We start from the raw sequence: 12,363 nt of genomic DNA on the forward strand, positions 1-12,363 counted from the left end.
TTACTGTTACTGCCACTGTTACTGTTACTGTTACTGTTACTGCCACTGTTACTGTTACTGTTACTGTTACTGACACTGTTACTGTTACTGTTACTGTTACTGTTACTCTTACTGTTACTGCCACTGTTACTGTTACTGCCACTGCCACTGTTACTGTTACTGATACTGTTACTGTTAATGCCACTGTTACTGTTACTGTTACTGGTACTGTTAATGCCACTGTTACTGTTACTGCCACTGTTACTGCCACTGTTTACTGTTACTGCCACTGTTACTGTTACTGTTACTGCCACTGTTACTGTTACTGTTACTGTTACTGTTACTGTTACTGTTAATGCCACTGTTACTGTTACTGCCACTGTTACTGCCACTGTTACTGTTACTGTCACTGTTACTGTTACTGTTACTGTCACTGTTACTGTTACTGCCACTGTTACTGTTACTGTTACTGTTACTGCCACTGTTACTGTCACTGTTACTGCCACTGTTACTGTTACTGCCACTGTTACTGTTACTGCCACTGTTACTGCCACTGTTACTGCCACTGTTACTGTTACTGTTACTGTTACTGTTACTGCCACTGTTACTGTCACTGTTACTGCCACTGTTACTGTTACTGTTACTGTTACTGTTACTGCCACTGCCACTTACCTGCCACTGTTACTGCCACTGTTACTGTTACTGCCACTGTCACTGTTACTGCCACTGTTACTGTTACTGCCACTGTTACTGTTACTGTCACTGTTACTGCCACTGTTACTGTTACTGCCACTGTTACTGTTACTGTTACTGCCACTGTTACTGTTACTGTGCCACTGTTACTGCCACTGTTACTGTTACTGCCACTGTTACTGTTACTGTTACTGTTACTGCCACTGTTACTGCCACTGTTACTGCCACTGTTACTGTTACTGCCACTGTCACTGTTACTGCCACTGTTACTGTTACTGCCACTGTTACTGTTACTGTCACTGTTACTGCCACTGTTACTGTTACTGCCACTGTTACTGTTACTGTTACTGTTACTGTTAATGCCACTGTTACTGTTACTGCCACTGTTACTGCCACTGTTACTGCCACTGTTACTGCCTGTTACTGTTACTGCCACTGTTACTGTTACTGTTACTGTTACTGTTACTGCCACTGTTACTGTTACTGTTACTGTTACTGCCACTGTTACTGTTACTGTTACTGTTACTGTCACTGTTACTGCCACTGTTACTGTTACTGCCACTGTTACTGCCACTGTTACTGTTACTGTTACTGCCACTGTTACTGTTACTGTTACTGCCACTGGTACTGTTACTGTCACTGTTACTGTTACTGTCACTGTTAATGCCACTGTTACTGTTACTGCCACTGTTACTGCCACTGTTACTGCCACTGTTACTGTTACTGTTACTGTTACTGTCACTGTTACTGTTACTGTTACTGCCACTGCCACTGTTACTGTTACTGCCACTGTTACTGTTACTGTTACTGTTACTGCCACTGTTACTGTTACTGTCACTGTTACTGTTACTGCCACTGTTACTGCCACTGTTACTGTTACTGCCACTGTTACTGTTACTGTTACTGTTACTGCCACTGTTTGCCACTGTTACTGTTACTGTTACTGTTACTGCCACTGTTACTGTTACTGCCACTGTTACTGTTACTGTTACTGTTACTGCCACTGTTACTGTTACTGTTACTGTTACTGCCACTGTTACTGTTACTGTTACTGTTACTGCCACTGTTACTGTTACTGTCACTGTTACTGTTACTGCCACTGTTACTGCCACTGTTACTGTTACTGTCACTGTTACTGTTACTGTTGCCACTGTTACTGTTACTGTTACTGTCACTGTTACTGTCACTGTTACTGTTACTGTTACTGTTACTGCCACTGTTACTGCCACTGTTACTGTTACTGTTACTGTTACTGCCACTGTTACTGTTACTGCCTGTCACTGTTACTGTTACTGTTACTGTTACCGCCACCGTTACTGTTACTGTTTACTGTTACTGCACACTGTTACTGTTACTGTTACTGCCACTGTTACTACTGCCCACTGTTACTGTTACTGTTACTGTTACTGATACTGCCACTGTTACTGTTACTGTTACTGTTACTGTTACGTTGTTACTGCCACTGTTACTTACTGTTACCGTTACTGTTGCCACTGTTACTGTTACTGTCACTGTTACTGTTACTGTTACTGTTACTGCCACTGTTACTGCCACTGTTACTGTTACTGTTACTGTTACTGCCACTGTTACTGTTACTGTTACTGCCACTGTCACTGTTACTGTTACTGCCACTGTTACTGCCACTGTTACTGTTACTGCCACTGTTGCCACTGTTACTGTTACTGTCACTGTTACTGCCACTGTTACTGTTACTGTTACTGTTACTGCCACTGTTACTGCCACTGTTACTGTTACTGTTACTGTTACTGCCACTGTTACTGTTACTGTCACTGTTACTGTTACTGCCACTGTTACTGGCCACTGTTACTGTTACTGTCACTGTTACTGTTACTGTCACTGTTACTGTTACTGTTACTGTTACTGCCACTGTTACTGCCACTGTTACGTTACCGTTCACTGTGCCACTGTTACTGTTACTGTTACTGCCACTGTTACTACTGTTACTGCCACTGTTTACGTTACTGTTACTGTCACTCGCCCACTGTTACTGTTACTGTTACTGTTACTGTTACTGTCACTGTTACTGTTACTGCCACTGTTACTGTTACTGTCACTGTTACTGTCACTGTCACTGTTACTGTTACTGTTACTGTTACTGCCACTGCTACTGCCACTGTTACTGTCACTGTCACTGTTACTGTTACTGTTACTGACACTGTTACTGTTACTGTTACTGCCACTGTTACTGCCACTGTTACTGTTACTGTTACTGTTACTGTTACTGCCACTGTTACTGTTACTGCCACTGCCACTGTTACTGCCACTGTTACTGTTACTGTGTGTCTGCCACTGTTACTGCCACTGTTACTGTTACTGTTACTGCCACTGTTACTGTTACCACTGTTACTGCCACTGTTCACTGTTCACTGCCACTGTTACTGTTACTGCCACTGTTACTGTCACTGTTACTGCCACTGTTACTGTTACTGTTACTGCCACTGTTACTGTTACTGTTACTGCCCACTGTTACTGTTACTGTTACTGTACTGCCACTGTTACTGTTACTGTTACTGCCACTGTTACTGCCACTGTTACTGTCACTGTTACTGTTACTGTCACTGTTACTGTTACTGCCACTGTTACTGTCACTGTTACTGTTACTGTCACTGTTACTGTTACTGCCACTGTTACTGTCACTGTTACTGTTACTGTCACTGTTACTGTTACTGCCACTGTTACTGTTACTGTTACTGTTACTGTTACTGTTACTGCCACTGTTACTGTTACTGTTACTGTTACTGCCACTGTTACTGTTACTGCCACTGTCACTGTTACTGTTACTGCCACTGTTACTGCTACTGTTACTGTTACTGCCACTGTTACTGTTACTGTCACTGTTACTGTTACTGTCACTGTTACTGTCACTGTTACTGTTACTGTTACTGCCACTGTTACTGCCACTGTTACTGTTACTGTTACTGTTACTGCCACTGTTACTGTTACTGTCACTGTTACTGCCACTGTTACTGTTACTGTTACTGTTACTGCCACTTTTACTGTTACTGTTACTGTCACTGTTACTGTTACTGTTACTGTTACTGCCACTGTTACTGTTACTGTTACTGTTACTGCCACTGTTACTGTTACTGCCACTGTTACTGTTACTGTTACTGTTACTGCCACTGTTACTGTTACTGTTACTGTTACTGCCACTGTTACTGTCACTTTTACTGCCACTGTTACTGTTACTGTTACTGTTACTGCCACTGTTACTGTTACTGTTACTGCCACTGTTACTGTCACTGTTACTGCCACTGTTACTGTTACTGTTACTGTTACTGCCACTGTTACTGTTACTGTTACTGTTACTGCCACTGCTACTGCCACTGTTACTGTCACTGTCACTGTTACTGTTACTGTTACTGCCACTGTTACTGCCACTGTTACTGCCACTGTTACTGTTACTGTTACTGTTACTGCCACTGTTACTGTTACTGCCACTGTTACTGTTACTGTTACTGTTACTGACACTGTTACTGTTACTGTTACTGCCACTGTTACTGCCACTGTTACTGTTACTGTTACTGTTACTGTTACTGCCACTGTTACTGTTACTGCCACTGCCACTGTTACTGCCACTGTTACTGTTACTGTCACTGTTACTGTTACTGTTACTGTTACTGTTACTGTTACTGCCACTGCTACTGCCACTGTTACTGTCACTGTCACTGCCACTGTTACTGTTACTGCCACTGTTACTGTCACTGTTACTGTTACTGTCACTGTTACTGTTACTGTTACTGTTACTGTTACTGCCACTGCTACTGCCACTGTTACTGCCACTGTTACTGTTACTGTCACTGTTACTGTTACTGCCACTGTTACTGTCACTGTTACTGTTACTGTCACTGTTACTGTTACTGCCACTGTTACTGTCACTGTTACTGTTACTGTTACTGCCACTGTTACTGTTACTGTTACTGCCACTGTTACTGTTACTGTTACTGTTACTGTCACTGTTACTGTTACTGCCACTGTTACTGTTACTGTTACTGCCACTGTTACTGTTACTGCCACTGCCACTGTTACTGTTTGCCACTGTTACTGTTACTGTTACTGTTACTGCCACTGTTACTGTTACTGTCACTGTTACTGTTACTGCCACTGTTACTGTTACTGCCACTGTTACTGTTACTGCCACTGTTACTGTTACTGTTACTGTTACTGCCACTGTTACTGTTACTGTTACTGTTACTGCCACTGTTACTGTCACTGTTACTGCCACTGTTACTGTTACTGTTACTGTTACTGCCACTTTTACTGTTACTGTTACTGTCACTGTTACTGTTACTGTTACTGCCACTGTTACTGTTACTGTTACTGTTACTGCCACTGTTACTGTCACTTTTACTGCCACTGTTACTGTTACTGTTACTGTTACTGCCACTGTTACTGTTACTGTTACTGCCACTGTTACTGTCACTGTTACTGCCACTGTTACTGTTACTGTTACTGTTACTGCCACTGTTACTGTTACTGTTACTGTTACTGCCACTGTTACTGTCACTGTTACTGCCACTGTTACTGTTACTGTTACTGTTACTGTTACTGTTACTGCCACTGTTACTGTTACTGTTACTGTTACTGCCACTGTTACTGCCACTGTTACTGTTACTGTTACTGTTACTGCCACTGTTACTGTCACTGTTACTGCCACTGTTACTGTTACTGTTACTGTTACTGCCACTGTTACTGTTACTGTTACTGTTACTGCCACTGTTACTGTTACTGTTACTGCCACTGTTACTGTTACTGCCACTGTTACTGTTACTGTTACTGTTACTGTTACTGCCACTGTTACTGTTACTGTTACTGTTACTGTTACTGCCACTGTTACTGTTACTGTTACTGTTACTGTTACTGCCACTGTTACTGTTACTGTTACTGTTACTGTTACTGTTACTTCCGGGTTACTGCCACTGTTAGCGTTACTGCCACTGTTACTGTTACTGTTACTGTTATCCGTTACTGTTACTGTTACTGTTACTGCCACTGTTACTGTCAGGTTGTATAACTTTTTCATTACATTTCATTACATTTCATTATAGTACAACGGTCTGATTTGTCTAATCTTAGCAATTTCTTCTTAGCTAGTTACTACATAGTCGTTACTGTGCCACTGTATCAAAGATAACTGTTACTGTTACTGTTACTGCCACTGTTATTATCGTTTCGCCGGTCCACTGTATAACTTTTTTCATTACATTTCATTACATTTCATTATAGTACCTCCTAGCTGCCTAGCAGCTAGCCAGCTAGCATACGTTCACCGGCTACCGTAGCACTGTAGTAACTATCACACTCAACTGAACGACTTGATTAGTGTAGTATTAGCTAGCTACATAGTTGTCTTTGCTGACTTCGTATCCAAGATAATTGTGTAGCTTAGAGTATGGAGTCTTAGAGTGATAATTGCGTTATTATCGTATTTCGTCGTCCTCCTATCTGCCTAGCAGCTAGCCAGCTAGCATACGTTCACCGGCTACCGTAGCACTGTAGTAAATATCACACTCAACTGAACGACTTGATTAGTGTAGTATTAGCTAGCTACATAGTTGTCTTTGCTGTCTTCGTATCCAAGATAATTGTGTAGTTTAGAGTGTGTAGTCTTAGAGTGATTATCTTAATTCACCGAGGTTAGCTAGCCAGCTATTTTGTCGTCCTTAACGTAGGAGACACTCCTAGCTAGCCAATAGCCAGCCAACGTCTACTGAATAGAACTTTCGCATTCCGGTCGTTATCCGCTCGCTCCACAGGTAGTATCATATTTTTCATTTCATTTCATTACAGTCCCAACGGTGTGATTTGTTTGATCGTAGCTAGCTACATAGCTAGCTACATAGCCGTCTTTGTTTCAAAGATAATTGTGTAGTCTAGAGCGATTCTCTAGGTTAGCTAGCCAGCCATTGTCGTTCTCCTAACGCTACGTAACGTAACCAACACTGCTAGCTAGCCAGCGAGCCCCCGAAAAGCAGCATTGTAGAAACTTCACACTCAACGGAACGACTTGATTAGGGTAGTGTCAACAACGCAGCTAGCCTACCTCAGCAGTACTGTATCATTTTAATCATTTTAGTCAATTAGATTCTTGCTACGTAGTCACTTAACTTTCTGAACATTCGAGACGTGTAGTCCACTTGTCATTCCAATCTCCTCTGCATTAGCGTAGCCTCTTCTCTAGCCTGTCAACTATGTGTCTGTCTATCCCTGTTCTCTCCTCTCTGCACAGACCATACAAACGCTCCACACCACATGGCCGCTGCCACCTAATCTGGTGGTCCCAGCGCGCACGACCCACGTGGAGTTCCAGGTCCTCCGGTAGCCTCTGGAACTGCCGATCTGCGGCCAACAAGGCAGAGTTCATCTCAGCCTATGCCTCCCTCCAGTCCTCGACTTCTTGGCTCTGACGGAAACATGGATCACCACAGAACAACACCGCTACTCCTACTGCTCTCTCTTCGTCCGCCCACGTGCTCTCGCACACCCGAGAGCTTCTGGTCAGTTACGGGGTGGTGGCACCGGGATCCTCATCTCTCCCAAGTGGTCATTCTCTCTTTCTCCCTTACCCATCTGTCTATCGCCCTTTGAATTCCATGCTGTCACAGTTACCAGCCCTTTCAAGCTTAACATCCTTATCATTTATCGCCCTCCAGGTTTCCTTGGAGAGTTCATCAATGAGCTTGATGCCTTGATAAGCTCCTTTCCTGAGGACGGCTCACCTCTCACAGTTCTGGCGACTTTAACCTCCCCACGTCTACCTTTGACTCATTCCTCTCTGCCTCCTTCTTTCCACTCCTCCTCTTTTGACCTCACCCTCTCACCTTCCCTACTCACAAGTTAGGCAATGTTACTGACCTCATCTTTACTAGATGCTGTTCCTCCACTAACCTCATTGCAACTCCCCTCCAAGTCTCCGACCACTACCTTGTATCCTTTTCCCTCTCGCTCTCATCCAACACTTCCCCACTGCCCCTACTGGATGGTATCGCGCCGTCCCAACTGTTCGCCACTCTCTCCCCGCCACTGTTACTCTCTCCTCTTCCATCCTATCATCTCTTCCCTCTGCTCAAACCTTCTCCAACCTATCTCCTGATTCTGCCTCCTCAACCCTCCCTCCTCCTCCCTTTCTGCATCCTTTGACTCTCTACTGTCCCCTATCCTCCAGGCCGGCTCGGTCCTCCCTCCCGCTCCGTGGTTCGACGACTCATTGCGAGCTCACAGAACAGGGCTCCGGGCAGCCGAGCGGAAATGGAGGAAAACTCGCCTCCCTGTGGACCTGGCATCCTTTCACTCCCTCCTCTCTACATTTTCCTCCTCTGTCTCTGCTGCTAAAGCCACTTTCTACCACTCTAAATTCCAAGCATCTGCCTCTAACCCTAGGAAGCTCTTTGCCACCTTCTCCTCCCTCTTGAATCCTCCTCCCCCTCCCCCTCCTCCCTCTCTGCAGATGACTTCGTCAACCATTTTGAAAAGAAGGTCGATGACATCCGATCCTCGTTTGCTAAGTCAAACGACACCGCTGGTTCTGCTCACACTGCCCTACCCTGTGCTCTGACCTCTTTCTCCCTCTCTCTCCAGATGACATCTCGCGTCTTGTGACGGCCGTTACTGCCCAACAACCTGCCCGCTTGACCCTATCCCCTCCTCTCTTCTCCAGACCATCTCCGGTGACCTTCTCCCTTACCTCACCTCGCTCATCAACTCATCCCTGACCGCTGGCTACGTCCCTCCTGTCTTCAAGAGAGCGAGAGTTGCACCCTTCTGAAAAACCTACACTCGATCCCTCCGATGTCACAACTACAGACCAGTATCCTTCTTTCTTTTCTCTCCAAAACTCTTGAACGTGCCTGTCCTTGGGCCAGCTCTCCCGCTTATCTCTCTCAGAATGACCTTCTTGATCCAAATCAGTCAGGTTTCAAGACAAGTCATTCAACTGAGACTGTGCTCTTCTCTGTATCACGGAGGCGCTCCGCACTGCTAAAGCTAACTCTCTCCTCTGCTCTCATCCTTCTAGACCATCGGCTGCCTTCGATACTGTGAACCATCAGATCCTCCTCTCCACCCTCTCCGAGTTGGGCATCTCCGGCGCGGCCCACGCTTGGCCATTGCGTCCTACCTGACAGGTCGCTCCTACCAGGTGGCGTGGCGAGAACGTCTCCCTCACCACGTGCTCTCACCACTGGTGTCCCCCAGGGCTCTGTTCAGGCCCTCTCCTATTCTCGCTATACACCAAGTCACTTGGCTCTGTCATAACCTCACATGGTCTCTCCTATCATTTATGCAGACGACACACAATTAATCTTCTCCTTTCCCCTTCTGACGACCAGGTGGCGAATCGCATCTCTGCATGTCTGGCAGACATATCAGTGTGGATGACGGATCATCACCTCAAGCTGAACCTCGGCAAGACGGAGCTGCTCTTCCTCCCGGGGAAGGACTGCCCGTTCCATGATCTCGCCATCACGGTTGACAACTCCATTGTGTCCTCGTCCCAGAGCGCTAAGAACCTTGGCGTGATCCTGGACAACACCCTGTCGTTCTCAAATAACATCAAGGCGGTGGCCCGTTCCTGTAGGTTCATGCTCACTGTTACAACATCCGCAGAGTACGACCCTGCCTCACACAGGAAGCGGCGCAGGTCCTAATCCAGGCACTTGTCATCTCCCGTCTGGATTACTGCAACTGTTACGCTGTTGGCTGGGCTCCTGCCTGTGCCATTAAACCCTACAACTCATCCAGAACGCCGCAGCCCGTCTGGTGTTCAACCTTCCCAAGTTCTCTCCACGTCACCCCGCTCCTCCGCTCTCTCCACTGGCTTCCAGTTGAAGCTGTTCGCATCCGCTACAAGACCATGGTGCTTGCCTACGGAGCTGTGAGGAACGGCACTCAGTACTCCAGGCTCTGATCAGGCCCTACACCCAAACAAGGGCACTGCGTTCATCCACCTCTGGCCTGCTCGCCTCCCTACCACTGAGGAAGTACAGTTCCGCTCAGCCCAGTCAAAACTGTTCGCTGCTCTGGCCCCCAATGGTGGAACAAACTCCCTCACGACGCCAGGACAGCGGAGTCAATCACCACCTTCCGGAGACACCTGAAACCCCACCTCTTTAAGGAATACCTAGGATAGGATAAAGTAATCCTTCTCCCCCCTTAAAAGACCTAGATGCACTATTGTAAAGTGGCTGTTCCACTGGATGTCATAAGGTGAAAGCACCAATTTGTAAGTCGCTCTGGATAAGAGCGTCTGCTAAATGACTTAAATGTAAATGTAAATGTAAATGTTACTGTTACTGTTACTGCCACTGTTACTGTTACTGTTACTGTTACTGTTACTGTTACTGCCACTGTTACTGCCACTGTTACTGTTACTGTTACTGTTACTGTCACTGTTACTGTCACTGTTACTGTTACTGTTACTGTTACTGCCACTGTTACTGTTACTGCCACTGTTACTGTCACTGTTACTGTTACTGTTACTGTTACTGTTACTGCCACTGTTACTGTCACTGTTACTGTTACTGTTACTGTTACTGTTACTGCCACTGTTACTGTCACTGTTACTGTTACTGTCACTGTTACTGTTACTGTTACTGTTACTGTTACTGCCACTGTTACTGTTACTGTTACTGTCACTGTTACTGTTACTGTTACTGTCACTGTTACTGTTACTGTTACTGTTACTGTTACTGTTACTGCCACTGTTACTGTTACTGTTACTGCCACTGTTACTGCCACTGTTACTGTTACTGTTACTGTTACTGTTACTGTTACTGCCACTGTTACTGCCACTGTTACTGTTACTGTTACTGTTACTGTTACTGTTACTGCCACTGTTACTGCCACTGTTACTGTTACTGTTACTGTTACTGCCACTGTTACTGTTACTGCCACTGCCACTGTTACTGCCACTGTTACTGTTACTGCCACTGTTACTGTTACTGTTACTGTTACTGCCACTGTTACTGTTACTGTTACTGCCACTGTTACTGCCACTGTTACTGTTACTGCCACTGTTACTGCCACTGTTACTGCCACTGTTACTGTTACTGTTACTGCCACTGTTACTGTTACTGTTACTGTTACTGCCACTGTTACTGTTACTGTTACTGCCACTGCCACTGTTACTGCCACTGTTACTGTTACTGCCACTGTTACTGTTACTGTTACTGTTACTGCCACTGTTACTGCCACTGTTACTGTTACTGCCACTGCCACTGTTACTGCCACTGTTACTGCCACTGTTACTGCCACTGTTACTGTTACTGTTACTGCCACTGTTACTGCCACTGTTACTGTTACTGTTACTGTTACTGCCACTGTTACTGTTACTGTTACTGTCACTGTTACTGTTACTGCCACTGTTACTGTTACTGTTACTGCCACTGTTACTGCCACTGTTACTGCCACTGCCACTGTTACTGTTACTGTTACTGTTACTGTTACTGCCACTGTTACTGTTACTGTTACTGTTACTGCCACTGTTACTGTCACTGTTACTGCCACTGTTACTGTTACTGTTACTGTTACTGTTACTGCCACTGTTACTGTTACTGTTACTGCCACTGTTACTGTCACTGTTACTGCCACTGTTACTGTTACTGTTACTGTTACTGCCACTGTTACTGTTACTGTTACTGTCACTGTTACTGTTACTGTTACTGCCGCTGTTACTGTTACTGTTACTGTTACTGTTACTGCCACTGTTACTGTTACTGCCACTGTTACTGTTACTGTTACTGTTACTGTTACTGCCACTGTTACTGTTACTGTTACTGTTACTGCCACTGTTACTGTTACTTTTACTGCCACTGTTACTGTTACTGTTACTGCCACTGTTACTGCCACTGTTACTGTTACTGTTACTGTTACTGTTACTGCCACTGTTACTGTTACTGTTACTGTTACTGTTACTGTTACTGTTACTGCCACTGTTACTGCCACTGTTACTGTTACTGTTACTGTTACTGTTACTGCCACTGTTACTGTCACTGTTACTGCCACTGTTACTGTTACTGTTACTGTTACTGCCACTGTTACTGTTACTGTCACTGTTACTGTTACTGTTACTGCCACTGTTACTGTTACTGTTACTGTTACTGTTACTGCCACTGTTACTGTTACTGCCACTGTTACTGTTACTGTTACTGTTACTGTTACTGCCACTGTTACTGTTACTGTTACTGTTACTGCCACTGTTACTGTTACTGTTACTGCCACTGTTACTGTTACTGCCACTGTTACTGTTACTACCACTGTTACTGTTACTGTTACTGTTACTGCCACTGTTACTGTTACTGTTACTGTTACTGCCACTGTTACTGTTACTGTTACTGTTACTGTTACTGTTACTGTTACTGTTACTGTTACTGCCACTGTTACTGTTACTGTTACTGTTACTGCCACTGTTACTGTCACTGTTACTGTTACTGTCACTGTTACTGTTACTGTTACTGTTACTGTCACTGTTACTGTCACTGCCACTGTCACTGTTACTGCCACTGTTACTGCCACTGTTACTGTTACTGTTACTGTTACTGTTACTGTTACTGCCACTGTTACTGTTACTGCCACTGTTACTGTTACTGTTACTGTTACTGCCACTGTTACTGTTACTGTTACTGTTACTGTTACTGCCACTGCCACTGTTACTGTTACTGCCACTGTTACTGT

Source organism: Oncorhynchus nerka, linkage group LG15 (assembly GCF_034236695.1).
Source record: "Oncorhynchus nerka isolate Pitt River linkage group LG15, Oner_Uvic_2.0, whole genome shotgun sequence".
Taxonomy (NCBI): Eukaryota; Metazoa; Chordata; class Actinopteri; order Salmoniformes; family Salmonidae; genus Oncorhynchus; species Oncorhynchus nerka.